We start from the raw sequence: 24,056 nt of genomic DNA, 5'->3' as shown, positions 1-24,056 counted from the left end.
GGCACTTTCAGTACTAGAACTTTAGGTACTGGTACTTGACTGGAAGTCAAAGCGAAAGTACCGTACCAAAAGTATGCTACTTGGTGAAATGGAAAAGCACCCTAAGATGCAAGTGCAGTCTGGCAGACAAATGGCAACCTTTTCATCTCACACCCCCTCCCCCTATCCATCCTCTGACAATTACGCTATAGCAATCAGAACCTCTCAAGGTCTCTGGGAGAAAAGGGCTCAGCCAAAACGCATCACAGCAGCGTAGCAATACCTGAACGGGCCACAAAAGTCAAGAGCAATGAAAAGACAGGCATTAAGATATATCAGGTTTTGATAGGGACAGAGTACAGGCCTCACACAGCCTGGGGTTTACCTGATCCTGACGTCCCATTGCTAGCAGATGGGGCTTGGTAAGTCTCCTCTGTGATGGCAGGGGTAGAGGAGGTACTCTGTACAAAATGAGACTGGGCCTGGATGAAAACACAACACTCATTGTTGTTATTTGGATTGAATAACTAAAAATTCTCCTTACTAAATTCAGGATTGAACCAGCAACCTTCTAATCACTGACACACAGGCTTAGCCCACTGAGCCACGTGCTACCCCAATTTATAATTTAAATTTATAATTTATAAATTATAGGAGGGGGGTGTTATATTCCTGCCAATAATCAAGACTGGCCAATACAACAAATAATCACAAAATGGGTGGGGACATCAACCCCCTAATGTTCAACCCAAAAATATATACCCATGTAAACAGAATTTAAATTAAGAATCAGATTTTTACACCATCTTTTGACTTCTGAATTTCAAAAGTAGCAGAAAATGAAGCTGAATAATTTTTATGTTTTCCTTACCTTCAAGACTTTATCAACTTTAAGGTCTTCCAGGGATGGATAGAGAGACATCCTGTAAATAATAATAATAATTATTAAAATAAATATATGACTAATCAACCATAAGAGCTTAAATAATACAACATTTAAGTGCCGGAACAATGATGCCAATAATCCCTTTCTGTGTACGGGAAATCGAGGAAGGAGGAGGCACTGGAAAATGAGAAGTATGAGCTTCAAAACCCTTTAAAACATGTATCATATTACACAACCACTCCATACTCAAATACATAAGAAACATGTCCTTTAAAACAAGCACTCTCCAAAAAAAAAAAAGAAAGAAAAAAAAAAAACCCAGAAATGGAGAGGTAAGCGTGACATTTCCTTTTTAGACTGCCCTCCCTCCCCCACTGCCGCTGTGCTTCCCTCACTTTACACAGCCCCCTGCGCACTCAGTACCATCCTGTTAACTGATAACAGGCAAATCCGTGGGGGTGGCAGTGCAGAGATGGACAAGAGCGGCAAACACATCCTTTGCCGGTAGTGATTCACACAGGCACCCCCCCCCCCCACGCACATCATCTGTTATCAAAGAGCATTATGTAAGTCTGAGCCCACGGCACAGGCCTGCCTCCAATGCCACTCATCTGGTAAGCACTAATATTTTTATGGAATTTCAGCACATTTTTGTGGTAGGAAAAAAACGGAACCATTATTTGAGAACAACAACTTAATGAACTACAGCCCAGAGATAAACCCAAAATACTCGTGTGACTGGGATGAGCCCTGGCCTTTTTCGTCATGTGGTTACATTTTTAAAGCACTGCATAGCATCTGAATCACTATGACACTGAAATCTGACTGAGTAGGGGAAAAAAAAGTTGCAGCAAATGTACACAACAACTGACTGAGCAACAAAATGACATCCTTCCCGAAAGAGGCAGAAGTGTAAATGTTTATCAGAAGGCTGCTTCCAGAAAGGCAGGCAGTGCAGATCACCAACGTGTTCCTGTAAATCAGTAGTGAGCACGTGACACTGAGTGCCAAGCCCGTGAGAACTATGCTGACAAGCACGCCAAGCAGGGGGGAAAAAAAACAAATACATTAGCTGCAGTATAACATGATGTCTCTCTGGGTTTACTCTTATGGCTCCAGGCTCGAGGACCCTTCTCTGAGTACAGCACAGATGTCAATCAGTGAATATGGCAGACATAATGCACCAATCTGAACGTTCACATAAAACAATGCCAGGGACTTAGAATGGAACTTTCCATGTTGTTTATCAACCACCATCCAGAGGTGGAAAGTTGAGGTCCAAAAAGTACAAATCAAGACAACACACATTGTTGAAACTCTCACTTTTATATATCTTTGATTGTGTTCGATGGAACACGGTCTTAATGGCATTATCTAGCAAAGCCTGCAGTTTTCTCACCAAAGAAGACCCAACTAGTTTAGGAAATTCATCTTGCTTGTCTAATACTGGAACACAGTTTAGGAAATACATATGGTACCTATTTACAATTAGTATGACTGCTTTTGCACGTCTTTGAAAATATGTTCATTGATATATGAACAGCTATATATGTTTATGGATAAATGAAGAAAAAGGCAGAGCTTTTTGATGCACTGAATTCATCAAATCTCTATGTAATCGTTGTGTATCTTGCTGTGTAATGTATTTTTGTATCTGTTTTTAAATATTTTGCTTCTTCATTTCCCATTACTTTTGGCTTTGTAAGTCAACCACAAAATGTAGTTGACCCAAATGCAAGCTAAAAATATAAGAACATAAGAACTATACAAACGAGAGGAGGCCATTCGGCCCATCGAGCTCGCTTGGGGAGAACTTAACTAATAGCTCAGAGTTGTTAAAATCTTATCTAGCTCTGATTTAAAGGAACCCAAGGATTCAGCTTGCACTACGTTATCAGGAAGACTATTCCATACTCTGACTACACGCTGTGTAAAGAAGTGCTTCCTTAAATCCAGTTTGAAATGTTCTCCCGCTAATTTCCACCTATGGCCACGAGTTCTTGTATTTGAACTAATGCTGAAGTAACTATTCAGTTTAACAGCATCCAAACCTGTTAGAATCTTATAGACCTGGATCATGTCCCCCCTCAGTCTCCTTTGCTTGAGGCTGAACAGATTTAGCTCAAATAACCTTTCCTCGTATGACATTCCTCTAAGACCAGGAACCATTCTTGTGGCCCTACGCTGCACCTTTTCTAAGGCCGCTATGTCCTTTTTAAGATATGGTGACCAAACCTGTACACAATATTCTAGGTGAGGTCTCACCAAGGAATTGTATAATCTTAGCATTACCTCCCTTGACTTAAACTCCACACACCTGGAGATATACCCCAACATCCTATTGGCCTTTTTTATTGCTTCCCCGCACTGGCGAGAATGAGACATGGAAGCATCAACATACACACCAAGGTCTTTCTCATAATCAGCTACCTTTATTTCAGTAGGTCCCATAAAATACCTGTACTTTATATTTCTGCTCCCTACATGGAGTACCTTACATTTGTCTATGTTAAATTTCATCTGCCAGGTGTCAGCCCAGTCACTAATTAAATCAAGATCCCGCTGTAGCTGCTGAGCCGCTAGTTCAGTATCTGCTACACCCCCCACCTTGGTGTCATCTGCAAATTTCACCAGTTTACTGTATATATTGGTGTCTATATCATTTATGTAAATTAGGAACAAAAGTGGTCCTAAAATTGAACCCTGCGGTACCCCACTATGAACGCAGGCCCACTGTGACATCGAGCCTCTTATAACTACTCGCTGCTTCCTATCCGTTAACCAGTTATCAATCCAAGTCGCTACAGTTCCTAAAATACCTGTCGCTTTGAGTTTAAGTGAGAGCCTCTTGTGGGGAACAACATCAAAAGCCTTTTGGAAATCTAAATAGATGACATCATAGGCCTTCTTATCATCAACTTCCTGAGTAGCTTCCTCAAAAAACTCCAACAGATTTGTTAAACAGGATCTACCTCTCCTAAATCCATGCTGGCTATCCCTCAAAATGTTATTTGAGTCCAGGTAATCTACCATTTTCTCTTTGATTATAGCCTCCATAACTTTACCAGTTATACAAGTTAGACTGATTGGCCTATAGTTTGACAAATTACTTCTATCCCCTTTTTTGAAAATGGGCGTTATGTTGGCATGCTTCCAATCAGAAGGTACCACACCTTCAGATAAGGATTTTTGAAACAGTAATGTTAAGGGTCGGCAAATAATATCCCTCATCTCTTTTAACACTATAGGTAAGATGCCATCAGGGCCCTGTGATTTATTTATTTTGAGCTTAGCTAGGCTTTGCAAAACATCAGCTTCAGTTATATATATATTAGTTATAGACGATGTTGGATTAGTAATAAGAACTGGTAAGTTACTAGTGTCCTCGACAGTGAATACCCGTGCAAAACTATCATTGAACTCATTTACTATGTCAATGTCGTTTTCAATTATAAGACCCTTACTATCCTGCAGATTAGTAATTTCAGCTTTTAGAGCTCTTTTAGAGTTAAAATACTGGAAGAAACTTTTAACGTCATCCTTAGCTTCCAATGCGATCTTCCTTTCGACATTCCTTTTAGCTCGTCTAATGTCATTTTTTAATTCAGCCTGTAGATTTAGATACTCTTGCTTTATTATGTCATCATCAGTTATTTTCCATCTCTGGAACAAAGCCCTTTTCCTCCTTACTTTATACTTTATGTCCCTATTAAACCACCTAGGTTGCAATTTCCTAGATTTATTCTTGCTAGAAACAGGTATGAAGTCCTCTTGTACTTGCAATAATGTGCTTTTAAAAAATTCCCATGCCTCTTCAACAGTTTTGTTAATTAACTCCATCCAGTTCACAGTTTCTAGTTTTAATCTCATACAATTGAAGTTAGCCTTCCTAACATTATATATTTTTGATTTGGACTTTGCTCTTCAGGCACTAAACTTAACCTCAAATTTAACCATGTTATGATCGCTACTGTCAAGTGGTTCTAAAACATGTAATTTACCAATCCTGTCCTGGTTATTAGACAAAACAAGATCAAGAATGGCATCTCCCCTGGTAGGGGTGTTAAACTGAGTAAAAAAACAATCCTGTACTAATTCCACCATCACAAGTTAATTTTCAGAAGAGCCAGCAACAATGTCCCACTGCATCCCCGGTAGATTAAAATCACCCATAACTACCACATCATTTTTATTGCTCATAATCCTAATATCACTGTATAACAATCTGCTTTCCTCAGCAGCTACATTAGGTGCTGTGTAACAAACACCGACAATTAGGCTATTTGAGTTTTTAGCATCTAATTTTACCCATATAGCTTCCGTAGTTTTACTTATATCAGTAAGCTCCCTTGCCTGCAAGTTTTCCTTTACATATACTGCAACACCACCTCCCTTCTTACCTATACGGTCTTTACGGAACAATGTGTAACCATCCATATTATATTCTTGTCCATCCTTATCACTCAACCACGTTTCAGTTATTGCTATAATATCATAAGAGTCAGATGAGATAAGAGCCTCTAAATCATGAATTTTATTCCTAATACTCCTGGCGTTTAAATACAGACAACAAAGGGTAGGCCTATTACAGTGCCTACATATAATATGATTTTTTGGGGCTTTCCGTTTCCCCCCAGTTACATACTTAATTAACCTCCCTGCCCCCCCAGTCCCTAGTTTAAACATTCCTCAACTACTCTACAAATACGCCTTCCCAGTACACTGGTTCCCCTCCGGTTCAGATGCAACCCATCCGGCTTGAACAGGTCCCACCTGTTCCAGAAGGTCCTCCAGTGCCCCATAAACCTAAACCCCTCTTTCCTACACCATCCTTTTAGCCACGCATTTAATCTCCTTATCTCAGCTAACTTAGCCTGACTTGCGCGTGGCACGGGGAGTATTTCAGAAAATACCACCATGGACCATGGGTGTAAGATGTTGTTCATGAGTGGATGGTGGAGTCATATCTAGCAGAACAGTGATAAAAGCTTTGGAGCAAAGAGAAACTCCAAAGTTTCAAAAGCCATTTAATTTCCTTGTTGCTCTGCCATCCAGTATTATCCTCTTAACATCATCACACTCTACATGGTATTGTCAGACAGGGCTCTGATATGATAATGTAAGTACAGTACATAAGAACATATTGAGGTTCATGACCATATAAGGGGAGCTTGCTTCTGCTAGGTACAGGGTTGTGACCTTTTGTTTTAATGATTTTAATGGAATAAATTGGCATAAAAAGCAACAGATTTTTCCTGCATATTTTGATAGGTGATTAGATAGGTCATATTAGAGCTGGGCGATATGGCAAAAAAATTATCACGATATTTTTTCTTGTATTGACCTATATCGATAATTTTCAATATTATAGTTTCACAATGCTGTTCCATGTAATAATGTAATAATCAAAATAATAATAAAAATAACCATCCATCCATCCACCCATTGTCCAACCCGCTTATCCTACTGGGTCGCGGGGGGTCCGGAGCCTATCCCGGAAGCAACGGTACGAGGCAGGGAACAACCCTGGACGGGGGGCCAGCCCATCGCAGGGCACACTCGCACACCATTCACTCACACATGCACACCTAAGGGCAATTTAGCAACGCCAATTAGCCTCAGCATGTCTTTGGACTGTGGGGGGAAACCGGAGTACCCGGAGGAAACCCCACGATGACACGGGGAGAACATGCAAACTCCACACACACTTGAACCCAGGTCCCAGAGGTGCGAGGCAACAGTGCTAACCACTGCACCACCATGCCACCCCATATTCTGACAAATAGAATGAATACATTGAAATAAACAATATTAGTAAACAAATACTTATTTTCCAACAAATTTTACTGTTTACATACAAAATTCCCGTAACATTATCGAAGGTTATTGATTTTCAAGTATTCAAAGAAACATAGCTCAAATGAACAAAACCATATAATAATGTAACAATGTGCAAAACTGTATAATATTGCAAATATGTTAATGGGCAAACATAAAATAAAGCAGGACAGAACTGACTGCAACAAGTATCTTCCTCTATTCTTGGTCTCTTAAAAAGTTTTTAAAATTCTGAGGTAGAAAAGTATCTAAACCAAAAAAAAAAAAAAACACATTCAAAAAAATGCCAAATCATGGTTAGATTTTTTTGTCCGGCACTGCAAAACGTCACCACGCGTCACAATGTCACATGGTACAAAATCCTCGAGAGAGCAAGACGACTTGAGAAGTTGACAGACCGTGGAGCACAAACTAGAACTTAACATGGTTATAACATGGTTAGAACTTCCAAAGCGTTATCTGCTATTTCTCCCAAAAAGCACGTAAAGCAGTGAGATCTGGTTTTCAGTTCATTTACCTGGTAAAATAATATTTAAATAAATTACTTAAATGTTGTAACAAGAAGAGTTTATGCCTCTGCGGCCTGCAAGACAACAACCTCCACCTCCGGCAACTACCCTCCAACCTGCCTGCCCTTGGCTCAACACGATGCCTCGCCATCCATCCTGCGGCTGTGTGTCCATTAATCCTGCCATCGTGCATCAAGCACCACGTGCCTGCACCGGTCGGCCGCTGCATTGAGACATATATTTCAACCCCTGTATTAGCTTAGTCATTTCATCTTGTCTGTATTAGCTTAGTCATATCATCTTGTTTGTTTGACTCCTCTGCCGGCCCCTGGAGGATGGGCTCCCCCTTTGGGTCTGGTTCCTCCCAAGGTTTCTTCCTCTTAGGGAGTTTTTCCTTGCCACCGTTGCCTTTGGCTTACTCAATGGGGGGTCCTTACGAGGCAGAAATGTAAAGCGCATTGAGACAATGTAATGTTGTGATAATGCGCTATATAAATAAAATTGAATTGAATTGAATTGAACTGTAACAGTACACGTAAGTTAGTGGTTTATTTATTGTTAGTTACTGTAATGTTGCGCTGCTTTATTTGTTTAATCGTCCAGTCTGTGAAGGCATTCAAGTAAGAATTGCATTGTACTCTGTACATGACAATAAAAACTTTGAATCCTTGAAATACATGTATTTGATCTTTTTCCTGGCAGTTATCTTTTTACACAGAGCCACTATGCACAATAGTTTTTTTTAACTGCTTGCAGTTTGTATCAGTATGGGAGGTATTTTCTGCAAAAAATAAAATTAAAATTAAAATGATAAAAAGAAAATACAATCTCCACTTTGCCATTTACTTCCCAAAGTCTGTGCGTAAAAATCCTGCACATATTAAAATTCAAATGAAATAGCACTATTTGCATTTTAATTTTCCAATCATGTATGAGTCAGATGTGAAAAATTGAAAAATAAAATTAAAAACCCTTTTTGTCTTTTCATTTTCCAATTTGACTTTTCATTTCCTACTTTGGCTTTTCATTTTCAAGTTCACTACATGCAAATATATGTTAATCGGAGCGGGCGGTGGGCGGAGCTACTGATCACTGCTGCGCTTCTCAGTGCGTTTGCCGATTCCTTTCTTCTTGTGTTTCTTGCCCGTGTCGACCAAACTAATGGCAAAGTCACACGCGGCTTAAGTTAGCTACTAGCTACAGCTTCCGATTCATTTAGCTTCTTATTCGTAGCGTCTAATTTCGGGGCTGTCGTCGGTGATTGGCTGTTGTGCTGGCGTTCAGTAAACCTCTGCTCGATAGGCCATCTAGTTGTCTATCTCAGCGCATTCTCTAAAACGGAGCAAACTTGGTTGATCGAGTTTTATAGTCTGTGGGTGTGTTCAAAATTGCGCACTTGCATCAGTGCACTGAGATGTATGTAGTGCGTAGTGCGCACTTCCTTTTGTAGTGCACACTACATGGGTAAGTGCTGTCCTAAATAGAACACTAATGTTTTGCACTTACCGGAAGTGACGGACTAGCATTTGATCGCGATTCTCCAGCGCACCAAAATATCTGCCGTGTTTAGTCTACAATGAATTTCCTTGTGGTTTTATTTGCGTGTATATAATCTATCTACAACCACCTAACTGCCTAAAAAACTGCTAACATTTACGTGTGCAAACTCTTCTAAGTCGATATAATCGCAAACTCAAATTATCTATTACTTTCGTCAGAGGGTGACAGGTTACACACCGCAGTATACATCAGTAAAATTATTTTATTAACGTTAGATTTATATGAAGCAGTTGCCTCCGCTTAGGCTTACGTGTCTGTTATTGTCTGCCTTAATTCAACTCTGAAAACTTGCCGAAAGTCCCTCCCCTTCCGCTACGTAGTCAAAATGGTGTCCGTTTAGTGCGAGTAGTGTCCATCATTCTGCAATGCGTTTTCTGGCCGTTTTCAGTGCACCATCCGGGTACTTTCAGTGCACTGAATTTTAGCTTAGTTGTCAGTGTGAACGCACTACGCCCTAATATCGCGCACTACATACACACCCTGTGTGTATCTTCGTGATCGTCCTAATTTTTTATCGATAAAAAATCGAGATCGTTTTATCGCCCAGCACTAGGTCATTAGAACTCGAATTTCTTAAAAGTCGAACCAACCAGTTAGAAAAAAAAAAATAACTTAGAGCACGATCTGAATCTCAGAATTCAAACCATGAATGCCGACCTAAAAGAACTTGCATGTGCGGTGAAATGAGTCACGTGGCACATCTCACAGCGGAAACAAAGGGTAACGCTTCAGTCAGCCTCGAATTCGCTGTGATAGCATCGTGCATGTTTACACTAGCTGAATACAAATATTTAGACAGTAAAAATACATTTAGTCAATGATAGACAGTAACAGTAATTATATAATAAAATACATTTAAAAATAAAGATTTCTTATTAATTATTTTAATGATGATAATAAACCATTAATACATTTAATTATAATATTGTCGTGCCGAGCGGGGACGGAACGGAGACAAAGGCGCAGACGTCAGGGTATCGGGGAATACGGAGTTTAATTACAGGTAAGGCAGGTAAAACGCAGACGGACAATACAATGACCGGACTAAATACAGATTACTAATGACAACAACCAGAAACAGCTGATCACATGGGTATTCCACACAGGATTAATGAGGGGGAGTGGCACACGGAAGGAGCGGACGATCGGGGCAGGACACTTTTTTTTTTTTTTTTAACTTTACACTTTGTTTGGATACATTTATTTTCTTGCTTTACACATTGCTGTTTTGATAAATGTGCTTAGATGTGTTTAGTACAGTATATGCTCTTCTTGTTTTATCCAGTTCATTTTGTGTTTAAATGCTACAGAAAACATATTTAGGTGTAATTTTTTGGGACCGGGAACCAATTAATTGGTTTTCTATTCATTCTTATGGGGAAAATTCAATCAGAACTCAAACTTTTTAGGATTCGATCCGGAGTTCTGAACGGATTAAGTTCAAGTTCTGAGGTACCACTGTGTGTGTGTGTGTGTGTGTACACGTGTGTGTGTGTGTGTGTGTGTGTATATAACAGCGATGCTGTTTAACGACAATGCAATGTCCACATTTCCGCGAAATCGAAAAGGAGGCAAAAGCGGTCGTCATTGGATAGATTCCTTGTTAAAGTAGCACAAAAAGAAAAAGATTCCAACAGATAGCAGTGATTCCGTTAGTCATAGTGAAAGTCGTCCTACAAAATAACTCTCCTCCTCTCTCTCGTCACGATTCTTTTCAAAGGTAAAGTGCAGGTTAATTTGTTATGTATTTTTACTGTATTTTGTATTAATAATTTTTCTATGAATATTTTTGGGTTGTGGAACGAATCATCTGAGTTTCCATTATTTCTAATGGGAAAATTCGCTTTGATATACGAGTGCTTTGGATTACGAGCACGTTTCCGGATATATATAAAAACACACACAGTCAAACCTCCCTTATCCGGACACCTCCCTCTACCGGGCAGCTCTAGGTACTAGTGCTGTAGTTCTCGAGACCGGTCTCGAGACCAATTTTTTGTGGTCTCGGTCTTGTCTTGGTCACGGACATAGCGGTCTCGATGGGATGGGGAAAAAAAGAGAAAATAGCACATCCTCACAGAACAGTATCATTATTACGCGCCTCAATTCAAATGCAACCAGTCAGATGCATCTATTTTAAAAACGTTACATTTTATACATTTTCTCAATGGACACTGCCAGTGCTTCACAGTCCACACACATCATACACATCGCATCACAGCGAAGTCAGCAAAAAAATATCCGAAAATGTCCGCGAAGTCTATAGCATAGTTATAATTCAAATAAATAGGTATAATGTAATAGGTATTTTACATTGATTAGAAAGCACGGTCTTGGAGGTGCAAGTCAATCTGGAGGCTCATTCTCTTCAATTCAAAACAAAGGACCATTACATAGCTGTATTCATAGCTTACCTGAGGCCTCTGTCCCTGGTATGAGAGACTTAATATGAACATCTTTCTCGTACATCCCATCTCTTTCCCTTGACGAGGTCTGATAAAATGGTTATAGGAGAGGATTGCTGAGAATATTATTTTCCATCAGACCTCATAACTATGACAAATCTGGGAGATTTTAAATGAGATATATGGACAATATAATTGAAAACATAAATTTGATTTAACGAGTAATGACACTTTACAGCAATGCCTTTTTCTGTACTGTTGATCTGAGTAATGTGATGTTGATTCTAGCCCTAGTCTGTTTTCGGTCTTGGTCTTGGTACCCTCAAGTCTCGGCAGTGTCTTGGTCTTGATACCCTCCAGTCTCTGCAATGTCTTGGTCTCGGTTTAGGCGGTCTTGACTACAACACTACTAGGTACGCGCCTGCGCAAATTAATTTTACACAACCAGCAGCTGTTGTTACGAGGCCCAGTCTAGGGTTGGGGCATAACAGAGTGAAAGGGAAAGGGGACGTGGAGTAAGGGAAAGTCAGGGTGCAATGGACAAGGGAACACACGTGGACAAAGGGGTATTTTTTTTTTATGATCTGTTTTTATTGACACGCCACGGACACAGAACAAATAAACCTGGTGCAAAAAACACTCAGGAGTGACTATAGTTAAAACAATTTAAAAAAAAAACAGCTTCCAAACGCAACCCAAAGCTAACTTACCTAAGTGACAGAAGTGACGAATGCCGCATACAGAGAGTTGTGGGCGGGGTCTGCATGTTGAGACGGAGCGAATGTCGAAATGGAGAGTGAGCTAGAGGGCGAGACTGTGGGTAGAGCTGAACTTACAGCAGCGTGTAAAAGTGTCATGTCCCTCCAAAAGAAGCTCGATATCATTACAGATACAAAAAGGAAAATCAACTTTGTTGCAAACCATTTTGGATTGACTAAGTCTACAGTAGGCAATATTTAGAAGAGTAAAGAAGAAATCATCCAGCTCACTTGATGCTGGTTAAAAACTGGATGACCACTACAAGAATAAAACGGGATGATTCGCTAACTCAGACTGAAATAACATCCTATTACAAGCCTTGCACCTCATTAATATCATGTAGTTTGTATGTGTACACATGTAAGTGGTACTGTACTGTTCATGTATTTCTAAGTTACGAGCATTTCTTAATAAAATAGAACTAAGAAATTAAATAAAGACAGCTAGATGACAACGGAGGAGAGGAACCAAAAACTAGGGAGGGAGTAGGGAGAAAAAAAATGGTACTTAAGAGATAGGTCTGTAGTTGCTGAGCTCCTGTGGATCCAAACTTGGCATCCTGATTGCTGTTACTTCAAATTGGTCAGGAACATCACTTGATGACGCATTCATCATGGCAGTTATAGGGCTTGCCAGAACTCCCAGGGATCCCTTAAGAAGCTTAGTGGGGACCAGAACAAGGTTTAGTTTCAACCAACCGATTAAGCACTGTGACTGACTATTTATGCTGAACCGGCTGATTGAAACAAAATGTTCATCTGGATTTGTACTTTCTGAACCTCAACTTTTCACCTCTGCCACCATCTTTTACCTTTCACCTACAAGAAAGGACGTTAGTTCTATGCAAATGAGACCTCCATAGCATCACCTCCAAAGCAGGTAAATTTAATCCTGATAATCCTAAATATAACCCTAAGGAGTTAAACTATATCCTAAAGTCTGGACTGCAAACAAAAGAATAAAATAAGAAACATGATGAAATGACTGTTTGATCAAATAGTGACATAAGATCTGCTCAGGGCTCAGAAATGATATCAACCATGTTTTCATTACACAAAATCCATGGCATTTGTTTTGAGTATTTTTTATTTTTTTTAATGAACAGCTAAAAACTATTACAGTAAGCCCTCATGCATTTGCACTTCATGATTCGTGAATTTACAGATCCACAAAATTTTCATTGGAACCAAATTTATTTGCATCCGCGATTTTTTTGCACATCTGCGAAATTATTCCTTTATCTTTCTAAACTGTGCAAAACGTGTCCTCTTAGCAGTGCAACTGAAATTGAATAAAATAAAAAATCCCAAAATCAGTAAATAAAAAATTCTTCAAATAAATAAACTAAGGCTTGCATGTGCAGCTTTTTAGCATGGTTTGCCCTTTTAATAATCTTCGCTCAGCTCACGAATCAGTTACTGAAGCATGTTCATTGTGCTATTTGTATCAGTCTTTTACAATGTTTGCATGCAGTTTTTGTCTTTGTGCTTTTCTCACCATTTTCGTTTGTGATTACCGGAAAGCTAAAATGCTGCCACACTGTCGATTTAAGATCGAGCACTGCGTCCGTCCATCCATCCATTTTCTGAAACTGCTTAATCCCAATTAGGGTCACAGGGGGGACCGGAACCTATCACAGGAACAATGGCCACAGACGGGAACCAACCCCAGGCAGTCGCCAACACACCGCAGGGTGCACACACTCACACAACTACAGGACCAATTTAGACTCACCAATCAACCTACCCTGGACGCTTTTGGACCATGGGAGGAAACCGGAGACCACGGCGAACACGGGGAGAGTGTGCAAACTCCACACAGAAAGGACCCGGGACTGAAGCCAGGACCTTTTTACTGTGAGGCAGCAGAGCTAACCACTGCCCAGCGGTGCGTCCTCAATTTCAAATTCGCTCGCAATCTCACGTTTCGTCAAAACCAAAAACTGATGTACAACATCGACATGAATACGCAGTGACATTGGACGTTGAACTGATGTCGTGAAATCAAACGTAATATTACACCAGTTTTTCTGTTAAAGTACTGTGAAGTACTGCTAAAGTAGCAATTCATTTTACACATCAGCCGGTTTAAATCATCATACATTTACATCGATTTTTAACTGATTCGCGATTCATCATTCCTGAGTGTTTTACCCATATTAAATCCCGTGTTCACCCAACTCCCTGGCTCCTATGCTGCTTCCCCGCTTCCTCGATCCGTGCCCTGGTAGTACATAACATTTTCATATTTTCACCATACTGCAAAGCTAATTCATAATCATCATTATCTTGAATCAATATTCATCATTGGTGAGTACCCATACTACTGTTTTTCATTAAATATTTTAATATTTGTATATTTTTTTGTTCTCCCTCTCTTTTTAATGGTCAGCGCATAGATAGTATTTTTACAACTTTTTATTTCTGTACGTCTTTACGTAATTTTTAATTGATTGAATACTAGGGGTGGCACGGTTCACAAAACCCACGGTTCGGTTTGTATCACGGTTTTAGGGTCACGGTTTTCGGTTCTGTACGGTTCTTGTTATTTTTTCTTTTAATCTTTAACACTCCAGAAATGTACTTCAGCATATGATATATAGCTTAATTATCCACAATTTAGGATACAGTATTAAAAAAGTTATATCATGTAATCATGCATAAACTGAATTTGACTTGACTTAAAGCACATTATTAAAATTATTAAACATTATTAATCCCAGAACAGTAATAAAATAAAAGTCTTGCCTTAACATAAATGCTAAAAGAATAGATCGCTTTAATCGCTATTACAGTTGGGTATGGGCACGCGGTCTTATTTAGAAAACATACAAAAAGAGACGCATATAATGTTTAATCATTCGTTTTGTATTTGTCCGGTCCACGGGGTTAATTTAAATGGGGATGGTTAAAATGATAGATCACCTATCTTGATTAAGCCTGATTCGGTTCGTTAACGTGAAAAAAATTGGTATTAATTATATTGAATGTTCTTGAGTAATCGATAAAATCAGTTTCTGTGTATGTACAAGACATCAATCTGTAATAGTGCAAAATATGTCCAGTTGATATGTCTAGTATGATCATCTGGCAATAGCCTGTAGGTCTGTGTGGTCAGACACTGTGCAATAAACAGAATTTTTAGGAACATGGCAAATGTTCACATTGCAGCATGGAAGCAGGCTCACTGTTACAAAGCTGACCGGGGAAGCAGAGGCGAGGAGACCTAGGATCGGGGGAATGCGGGGTTTAATGAGCAAAAGGAACACAGACGAGCAGTAAAGCAGAATTACAATGTAATGACCGGACTGGAGAAAGAAACGGAAACGCGGACTAAATACAATGGAGTAATGACAAATTTGACAACAATCATGAACAGCTGGTAAACACGGGGAATCCACACAGGGTTAACGAGGGGGCGTGGCACACGGAAAGAGCGGACGATCGAGGCATGACACTCACTGGAGTGCTTTGTCACAGATAACTTAATTTTCTTTAACAAAGTGCCTAACCGCACATTAAATAAAGTCACACAACAAAGGCGCACAACAGTGTTCAGATGTTGTGCTATCGGTTGGCTGAAATTTAAATGTTTTCTTCAGAGACAGGGTGGTAACGCCGAAAACACGAGCTAAACGCAGCAAACGTAAGGCTACCGGAAATTACTTAGCTGGCTGAACTTTTACCGGAACTACGTCACACCGCTCTGTGCATATAGCCTATTCTTTCGCGCGAAAGGAAAACACACTGACGTCACATACGGGGCACGAGGCTACATTGCGCATGTCATGAACCGTCGAACCGTGCGACCCATGCATGCTCCGAACCGAGACAAGCGAACCGAACGGTTCGGTTTTTTTTTTTCATGAACCGTGCCATCCCTATTGAATACCTGTACCCTGTACGTACAGTATGTTTCCTTTACTCATTTTATTAAAACTGTACCTTGGTTACGTATATGACTTCTGTCAATAAGTTTACAGTCCCGTTCGTTTACTCATTTTACCTTACTGTGAATGCAAAAGAAAACGCCAGCCAATGCCATGTTCTATGAATTAGTAGGGGCAATATTAGTATACTGTACTGTAAATGTGCTAGCTAGTGTGACAAATTATTTTGGGAGCATATTTAGGGTTTAAACTATAGAAATAAGCACATATTACCATTTTTAGTGACTACCACACATCCGCGAATCATCCTCATTCGTGACGGGTTCTGGAACACAACCTCGCGAATGTCCGAGGTCTTACTGTATGATTAAGATCAAACCAACCACTTGTCCACTGGACCCAATCCCTACTAAGCTTCTTAAAAGATCCCTGGGAGTTCTGGCAAGACCTATAACTGCCATAATGAATGCGTCCCTGTCATCAGGTGATGTTCCAGGCAAATCTAAAGTAACAGTAATCAGGCCACTTTTGAAGAAGCCAAGTTTGGGTCCACAGGAGCTCAGCAACTACAGACCTCTCTAACATACCATTATTGTCAAAAGTTCTGGGGAACTTTTCTGGAGAACTCATTCTTGGAGAGACAACATACTAGCTAGTTTCCAGTCGGGCTTCCGCCCAGGACACAGCACTATGACTGCCTTGACTAAAGTCATAAATGATATAACAATGGCAACTGACACTGACAGTGTGACTGTGCTAATGCTTCTGGACCTTAGTACGGCTTTTGTCACGGTTGACCATTCTATCCTATTACAAAGACTTGAATTTGAGGTTGGGTTGTGTGGAAGGGTGTTAAAGTGGCTAAAATCGTATTTGACTAATTGTTATCAATATGTTCAAGTGTCAAATACTTGTACTCCATTATCAATGTCACCTGTCAAATATGGAGTACCACAGGGTTCAGTGCTTGGTCCTTTATTGTTTTCTCTCTACATGCTGCCATTAGGAAACATAATGAGAAAACAGAATGTTAACCATCACTCCTATGTCGACAACACCCAAATATACATTTTGGTTACTCCTGATGACACCACATCTATTGCCACTTTAGCTAATTGCTTTAACGAAGTCAAGATCTGGATGGCTGAAAACTTTTTATCACTAAACATTCAGAAAACCGAGGTTCTGTTGTTTGGAGGCAAGTCGGCAAATAGGAAATTTATAATCTCCGCACTCCAACGGGTTGAACTTTTCTCTCAGCAGCTCAGCCTGTAACCTAGGCATCATCTTAGATACAAGCCGCATTCAAATCACATGTGGATGCAGTACTGAAGGTATGCTTCCTACAGCTATGCAACATTGCCAAACTGCAACAATTTCGTACTATTCAAGACACAGAGAAACTTATAAATGCATTTGTATACAGTAGGTTAGACTACTGTAATGCTCTGTTATCTGGGGGCACACCCTGCACATTAAATACCTTGCAGCATATTCAAAACACAGCAAATGAAATTGTCACCAGGAGCAGGAAATTTAAACACATAACCCCATTCTTAGTTACCTACACTGGCTTCCTGTTAAGTTTAAAGCTGACTTCAAAGTTCACCTACTTACATATAAGGCACTTAAAAGTCTAGCTCCTGCCTACCTGACAGAATTACTTCAAGTTTACAAGCCGAGTCGTCTACTCATGTCACAGAATGCAGGTTCCCACATGTCCGGGTGGAGCCTGGGGTGGACACCATCTCAACTGGATTCCTAGTTCAGTCCCATGGAGGGGTGACATCACGAATGAGACCTACAAACTGTATCATCGTGGGTGCAGTCTTCAATGCCACCCTACACGGGCCAGCGGGGAAAACAGACTGATTGATGGACATTGGCCACCCTACACAGGTCAACGTGGATAAGAGACTCATTCATGGACTTTGTCTTGATCCTTAATCACAGCTTACATCTTGGTTTTAGTAAGCAAATCCACTCACAATACCATGTACAGTGTGATGATGTTAAGAGGATAATACTGGATGGCAGAGCAACAGAGAAATTAAATGGCTTTTGAAACTTTGGAGTTTCTCTTTGCTCCAAAGCTTTTATTACTGTTCTGCTAGATATGACTCTACCATCCACTCATGAACAACAACTTACACCCATATTTTTAGCTTGCATTTGGGTCAACTACATTTTGTAGTTGACAAACAAAGCCAAAAGTAATGGGAAATGAAGAAGCAAAATGGCTTAAAAACAGATACAAAAATACATTAGACAGCAAGATACATAATTACAAAGAGATTTGATCATGAATTTGGTGCATCAAATAGCTCTGCTACGCATGGGCACTAATATATCCATGAACAGCTTTTCAAAGACATGCAAAAGATGTGCATACTAATTGTAAATAGGTACCCTATGCATTTCCTAAACTATACTGTGTCCCAGTACTAGACAAGCAAGATAGATGAATTTTCTAAACCAGTTGGGTTTTCTTTGGTGAGAAAAACTGCAGGCTTTGCTGGATAATGCCATTGAGATTGTGTTCTATGATACAAATCGACAGTATAAAAGTGAGAGTTTCAACAATGTGTGTGTGAAAGGAAGAAAAGCCAATCGGGTTAATGTCTTTACACACATCAAGAGCAGACCACAGTCTGCTTTCATAACAGCAATATTAGTTTACTGATGGCTAACATTTTCAGTTTTTATGAATAAATTAGGGGCGCAACAGTGCAAAATGCATGGTTGGTACAAACCTCGGTTTTGGGTTCATAGTTCTGAAATTTCAATTCAGCAAACAAGCAAAATTAGGAACAGCTGTAAGCCAAAGGCAAAGTGGCTCTCAACATATAAGCATATTATTGCTGCAAGTACTTTTCTACTACAATTTTTTTTTTATTTAGAATAGGACACATAGCACCTTTTTTGTTAATGGATAATATCAACTGAAACAACAAAATGTGGTAAAGCTTTTTTTGTTTAAGTACATCTAGTTTCACCTGACTACCTTCCTATATTTCAGAAAGCAAACACTGCCTCGATTTCAAATTAAGAGCACAACCCTTCCTGAAGTTTCCATCCAGAATGTGGCCATTTAAATTTCTGACATGGATGCATGGAGAAATCTCCTAAATAGCATCTCGGTGTATGCATCAAAGACAACAGGAAGCACCTATAAAATCAGGGGATGAGATGCAACACAAACATTTCAAAGGCATCATAAATTATGAAGATGTCTAATGCAATGTTCAATATCTTAGAAGGGATTATCCATTCTATACAGGAATAGAATTTGATTATTATTAAACACACTAACAGTCAAATTTTTTGCACACACAGATTTCCTACATTTGCATGTTACTCAACATTTACTAAAAATAGAATAGTGTTCTTTGCTATCAAATAAACTTGCAGTATGTTGACCATTTCAGTACCTTTATTTGCAAAAAATGTCATATCTTTGATTCATAGGAGTAGCCTCCTCTAGCAGTTATAACAGCAAAGAAAATTTGAGGCATTCTTTCTAAAAGGGATATTAAATACCGCTGTTTTATGTGGTGAAACAGTTAAGTAGTGCATTTAAAGTCTTAAGGACAGCCTAGAATTTGCCTATGCCATCACCAAACAACCAGTTAATAAGATGTCAGACATGCACTTACATACTCTTTCCATGTTACAAAGGAATCTTGTTTTATTTGACTTACATTTTCATTTATAGTTGTTCACTCAATTCCCAATGCTTAACAAGAAAAAAAAAATCTACAATTTAGGAAATAAATGGATAAGTGGTAAAAACCTGTGGTGTGCAAAAATTTGACGGGTACTGTACATTACACATACACTTGTGTGAATAATAAAAGGTTAATCTGCAATTCTTAAAATGCATAAAAAATACTAGCAAAAGGTTTCAAAGGTTGTCTGAAATCATAAAATCAAGGGAAAGACATATCTGAACTTTAGATCATAAAAACACAGCGCTCCCGATATGAGTCAGTATCACATGACACCCAAAGCTGGGCATTCTGTTACTCAAGAGTATCAGAATGCAGCTACAGGATGTGTACACAGCAACTAAAGTCTATTTCTACACTCACATATAGACCTATTCTTCTGACAGCTGTTTAATCTGAAATGTCTTTGTATTATAAATAATATACAAATAAATGCAACAATACAGATGTTTTGTCTTTTGGGTCTTAGGAGTGCAAGACTGTTAGAAAATGGAAGTATTCTTCAGTTCTGTGAATCTATTCATTTGCTTAAGCAGGTACAAAGGAAAAGCTTGTGTTATATCTTCATAATAATAATAATAATAATAATAATAATAATAATATACTTATCATCATTATATAATGTTTGTTCCATTTCCAAAATCCCTTAGCACAAATACTAATCAAACATTGGGTAGTAAGTACCATATAGGAATTTAAGCAGGTACTGATATTACAGCAACACATTTAGCAATGACAATAAAAACTAACTCTATTAGCATAGTGTAGCAATACCAGACAGATGTTTGCACTGTAGGTGATCACTCTAAATATTGGGCATTGAGGATGTTAGTTTTGATTCTCCCCTGATGAGAACAGCAGATCTCATCAACTGCTGTCATATTATAAACAGATCAGCTTCCTTCACCAGGAGACCTACAAATAAACCTACTGTTATAGTACAGATACTACTTCAAAACCAACAGCCAAATCAGCCACATATAAACTTGAGAAATCAGTCTGGAATATTCTACCAGAAATTCCTGGATTGCCAGAACTGACTGATCTGATACACTAGTGCTTTGAGAAATGGACTTATAATTTCCTACTGTACAGATGAGGCAATGAGCCAATGTTTGGATGATTTTAGGTACTTTAACTTTGCATTAACTGGTAGTATCAAAGGACAGGACAGTGTTTGTTTAATGGATTTCTAATGACCCTGTTGAAGGACCCCACTGTCAGAGGGAAGGTTCTGCTCCTACCACACAACACACAAAACTGACACACAAATAGAACACGATGGCAGTTTCTGGAAGAGGCAGAATTATTTTTACGCATATAAATATATGTCCCCTTAGCTACAGCAACCGGAAACAGACACAAATATTATTTGGATCAGGATTACCAATATCAAAAATATGTAAAATAAATTACATTTGGGCTTACACTGATAAATGCTCATTTTAATAGTGTTTAACATATGTTTGTTTCCATCCACCTTAATATTACGTATGCTTTCCAGGAAATAATGTCTCACTCAAACCATTCTGAATGAGATCATAGTATTCAGTCATCAGCATAAAACAAGCATTTTGTGAAACTTTTTCCTCTTAATTATTGAACAGGATAATAAGACACATGACATGCAGCACTGAAAGGGCCCCCCTGTTACTCTTTAGATATTTGTAGAAATTCACAAAATGTATTCCTCAGTAAATGTGTACGCCAACTTGTTAAACCCGTCACATGATGGGATTCCTTTTGCTCGGCTGTTTTTATAGACTAAAAAAACTATATAAGACAGTAATCCTCAATAATGCTCAACCTGCTGTACTAACAACAGCAAAAACTACCAAAAATATAATCTTAAATAGTACTAATGACAGTTTTTCACAACAGCAATCATGTGATATTAACCAAATAATTACAAATCCGGAAACGAAAGGAAGCAGACCCTCGGCTAACTTTATTAGCTGGCATACACTCATTACTTTTTATACTTACACATACTTTAGGCCACCTTGCAATACAGCGAATGGAGTAGCCGACATTCGCAATTATATGACATTTACGTGCGAGTAATTCCGTCGGCTACTAATGCAACTAAAAATTATTTATGTCCCATTAACAAAAATCGCTGCTTACTTACTGACGCCTACAACAATTAGCTATCTCGAAAAGTCAGTTAGCTGTTTGCAGTCGTATTTTCATAGACTGGGGACGTCTAACAGAAGAAGCGTATTGATTAGCCTGAGCGGTTTAACTAGCGAAAAAAACAGTAACTACGACAACAACGGCGCAACACTGCCAGCTGGCTAAACAAACAGCAGTTTGCAGTGGAAATATATTAGCTACAGTTTTACCCAAACCCAGCTGGCATTTTTTTCTGGTTTATTCAGATCGAAAATTAAAGTACAATGCTTAATCAACATTTTTTCCACACGAAAACTATCGAGAGATCGATTCGTTTTACTTTCGCCTTTGTTCTTAAGAAAAGAAAAAAAACATCCTGCCTAATACAAGAGAAAAAGATAGCGGGGCTTGTGTCTGAAAGATAGGATATCGTAAATTGTTTCTTACAAGCCTACCTCTTAAAACTTCTCGATGTGCCCGAATAGAAAACTCCGTGAAGTAAAGGTGAAACCTAACTAAGGCTGGTGTACGCAGAGGCAAGTAAAACAGCAACTCTACGCCCCTCCTTTCCGCCAGAAAAGTAACCGGGTGTTTCCTGCCCCGAGGCGGTGACGCGCTCCGGCATCGCGCACAATGCATTTCTTCCAACAAGAAAGTTCCCAGAAAACAGAATGAAATATTCATATAAAGCCCTAAGTTAACCGATCATGGGCATCGGGATACGTAATGTGCCAGATAAAGACAGTGGAAAATGTCAACAGCCATTTTGGGTTGAGGGCAAGCAATTATATATTACTTTTTATGTAGCCTAAAATCACTTTTTGGTATAAAAAATACACATCTCACTTAGCAACCAACGAATACCAAGCACTAACGTGGGGTAGGATCATTTGAGGTCAAGCTGCTACACAGATGAGAGTGGCATTGGGCGGAATGATTCCTGGGTGGCGCTTATTTCCACAGGCATATAGTCAGGGGAGCAAGTCAGTTTAGCCCTCTGGCCTACACTCATCTGCAAGGACAAAGTGGAGGGGAAGTTATAGTTTATGCATCCAAAATCACATTAGGACCACCAAAATCCTGCTGTCGTGTATCGTGTCAGTTAAAACTCAAAGCAAGAAGCGTAGCTAGCAAAAGATGACTGCAACTCAGCCTCACAGCCACAATGCATAGTGTTGGATATTAATACTAACCACTGGCAACTGATGAACTAGGACTGTTCAAAGCAGATGCAGGGAATTTTTGTTCAAAAATCTCCATTTCTATTCCAGCTCCCAGCCCAAAGCTTGTGTGTTTCCTAAAATAACTGTACCTGCCATACTCCCTCTTCCCAACCACAGATAACTTCATGTGTACCTTTCTTGAACTTGAAGGGTTTGTCTCTATCCCGAGATTATCCCGGATTGAGTTAGAGAAGGAATATTTAAATTTTTCATTATTAGTTTCTTTTTTGAGCATGAATAAAATAGTTTCCTTGCACCAGTATAAGAGAAAACCAATTGAGCCCCCTTGCACTCGCCTGTGGTATGAAAATGAATTAAATGTATGGTACAAGTCTTGGGGAAAACCAGTGAGAACCCACTGTGAAACAGTACTATACAAATTGTCATGTGTTCCTAAGGCCAAGACTGGTAATCAAACTAGCCTCTCAGCAGGAGTGTTAGTGCAAAAGCAGTGCTTATTGACACAGATAATAAAGCTTGTTAGACTGCATAACATAATTATTTATCAGGGCTCAGAGAAGGTGAGAGCTCCCCTAGTGGCTACAGGAGTGCATTTTCCCTAAAGCAGATTTAATGGGTGGTGGCCGTATTGCTTTTAGACCACAACTTGGGACAGATAAACAAATCAAATTATTTTGCTCATTTAATATTCAGATTGTTATTGGGCTTAGATTTTAGAACACACCGTGTTCTAGGATGATATGCCATGGATATTAGTCTCTACCACATTTTCACACTATGAATCCAGGCCTTTTCCTATGCTTGAGTTGATGTATGCCAGGTGGTCTGAGTTGTATTGTAGCTATGATAGTTATGTAATCCCAAGGAAATTTACATTGGTTCTGTTCCATGTGGCAAATATATACAATGCTGACATTTTTCATGGAAGAGAGTTAAGCTCTGATTTGTCATCCCTTAACATTTGTCTTATCATGGCGTCTCTCTCCAGCTCTAGGGAGCCATCACAGAAGGCACCAATCACTCAGTAGCCTACAAAAGCAGACCGCAACAAAATCCAATCCTGTGGCTTATTTTACTATGGTTTCTTACACTTGCCTTATTCAACACCATCATGGTGGATAAAAAAAAACAGAAAGCTGTAAAATCAAAGGCTGCACCATATCATGGTATGCAAATAAACATCCAGTAGCATTGGTTTTCAGGG

General features: G+C 39.2%; 1 long non-coding RNA gene across 1 annotated transcript; it reads right to left on the bottom strand.

Moving 5' to 3' along the window:
• Window positions 1–316: 316 nt before the first annotated feature.
• On the bottom strand, window positions 317–22,258 carry LOC140587009 (uncharacterized). The gene is made up of 3 exons (XR_011988771.1): window positions 22,124–22,258; window positions 851–902; window positions 317–461 (listed from the first exon to the last, which is right to left on the bottom strand). It is a non-coding gene; the product is annotated as an uncharacterized lncRNA (long non-coding RNA).
• Between the last annotated feature and the right edge of the window lie 1,798 nt (window positions 22,259–24,056).

The sequence above is a fragment of the Paramormyrops kingsleyae genome, unplaced genomic scaffold, assembly GCF_048594095.1.
Source record: "Paramormyrops kingsleyae isolate MSU_618 unplaced genomic scaffold, PKINGS_0.4 ups121, whole genome shotgun sequence".
NCBI lineage: Eukaryota > Metazoa > Chordata > Actinopteri > Osteoglossiformes > Mormyridae > Paramormyrops > Paramormyrops kingsleyae.
Note: the sequence above shows the minus strand (reverse complement) of the source record. Positions and strands in the feature narration are given on the sequence as shown.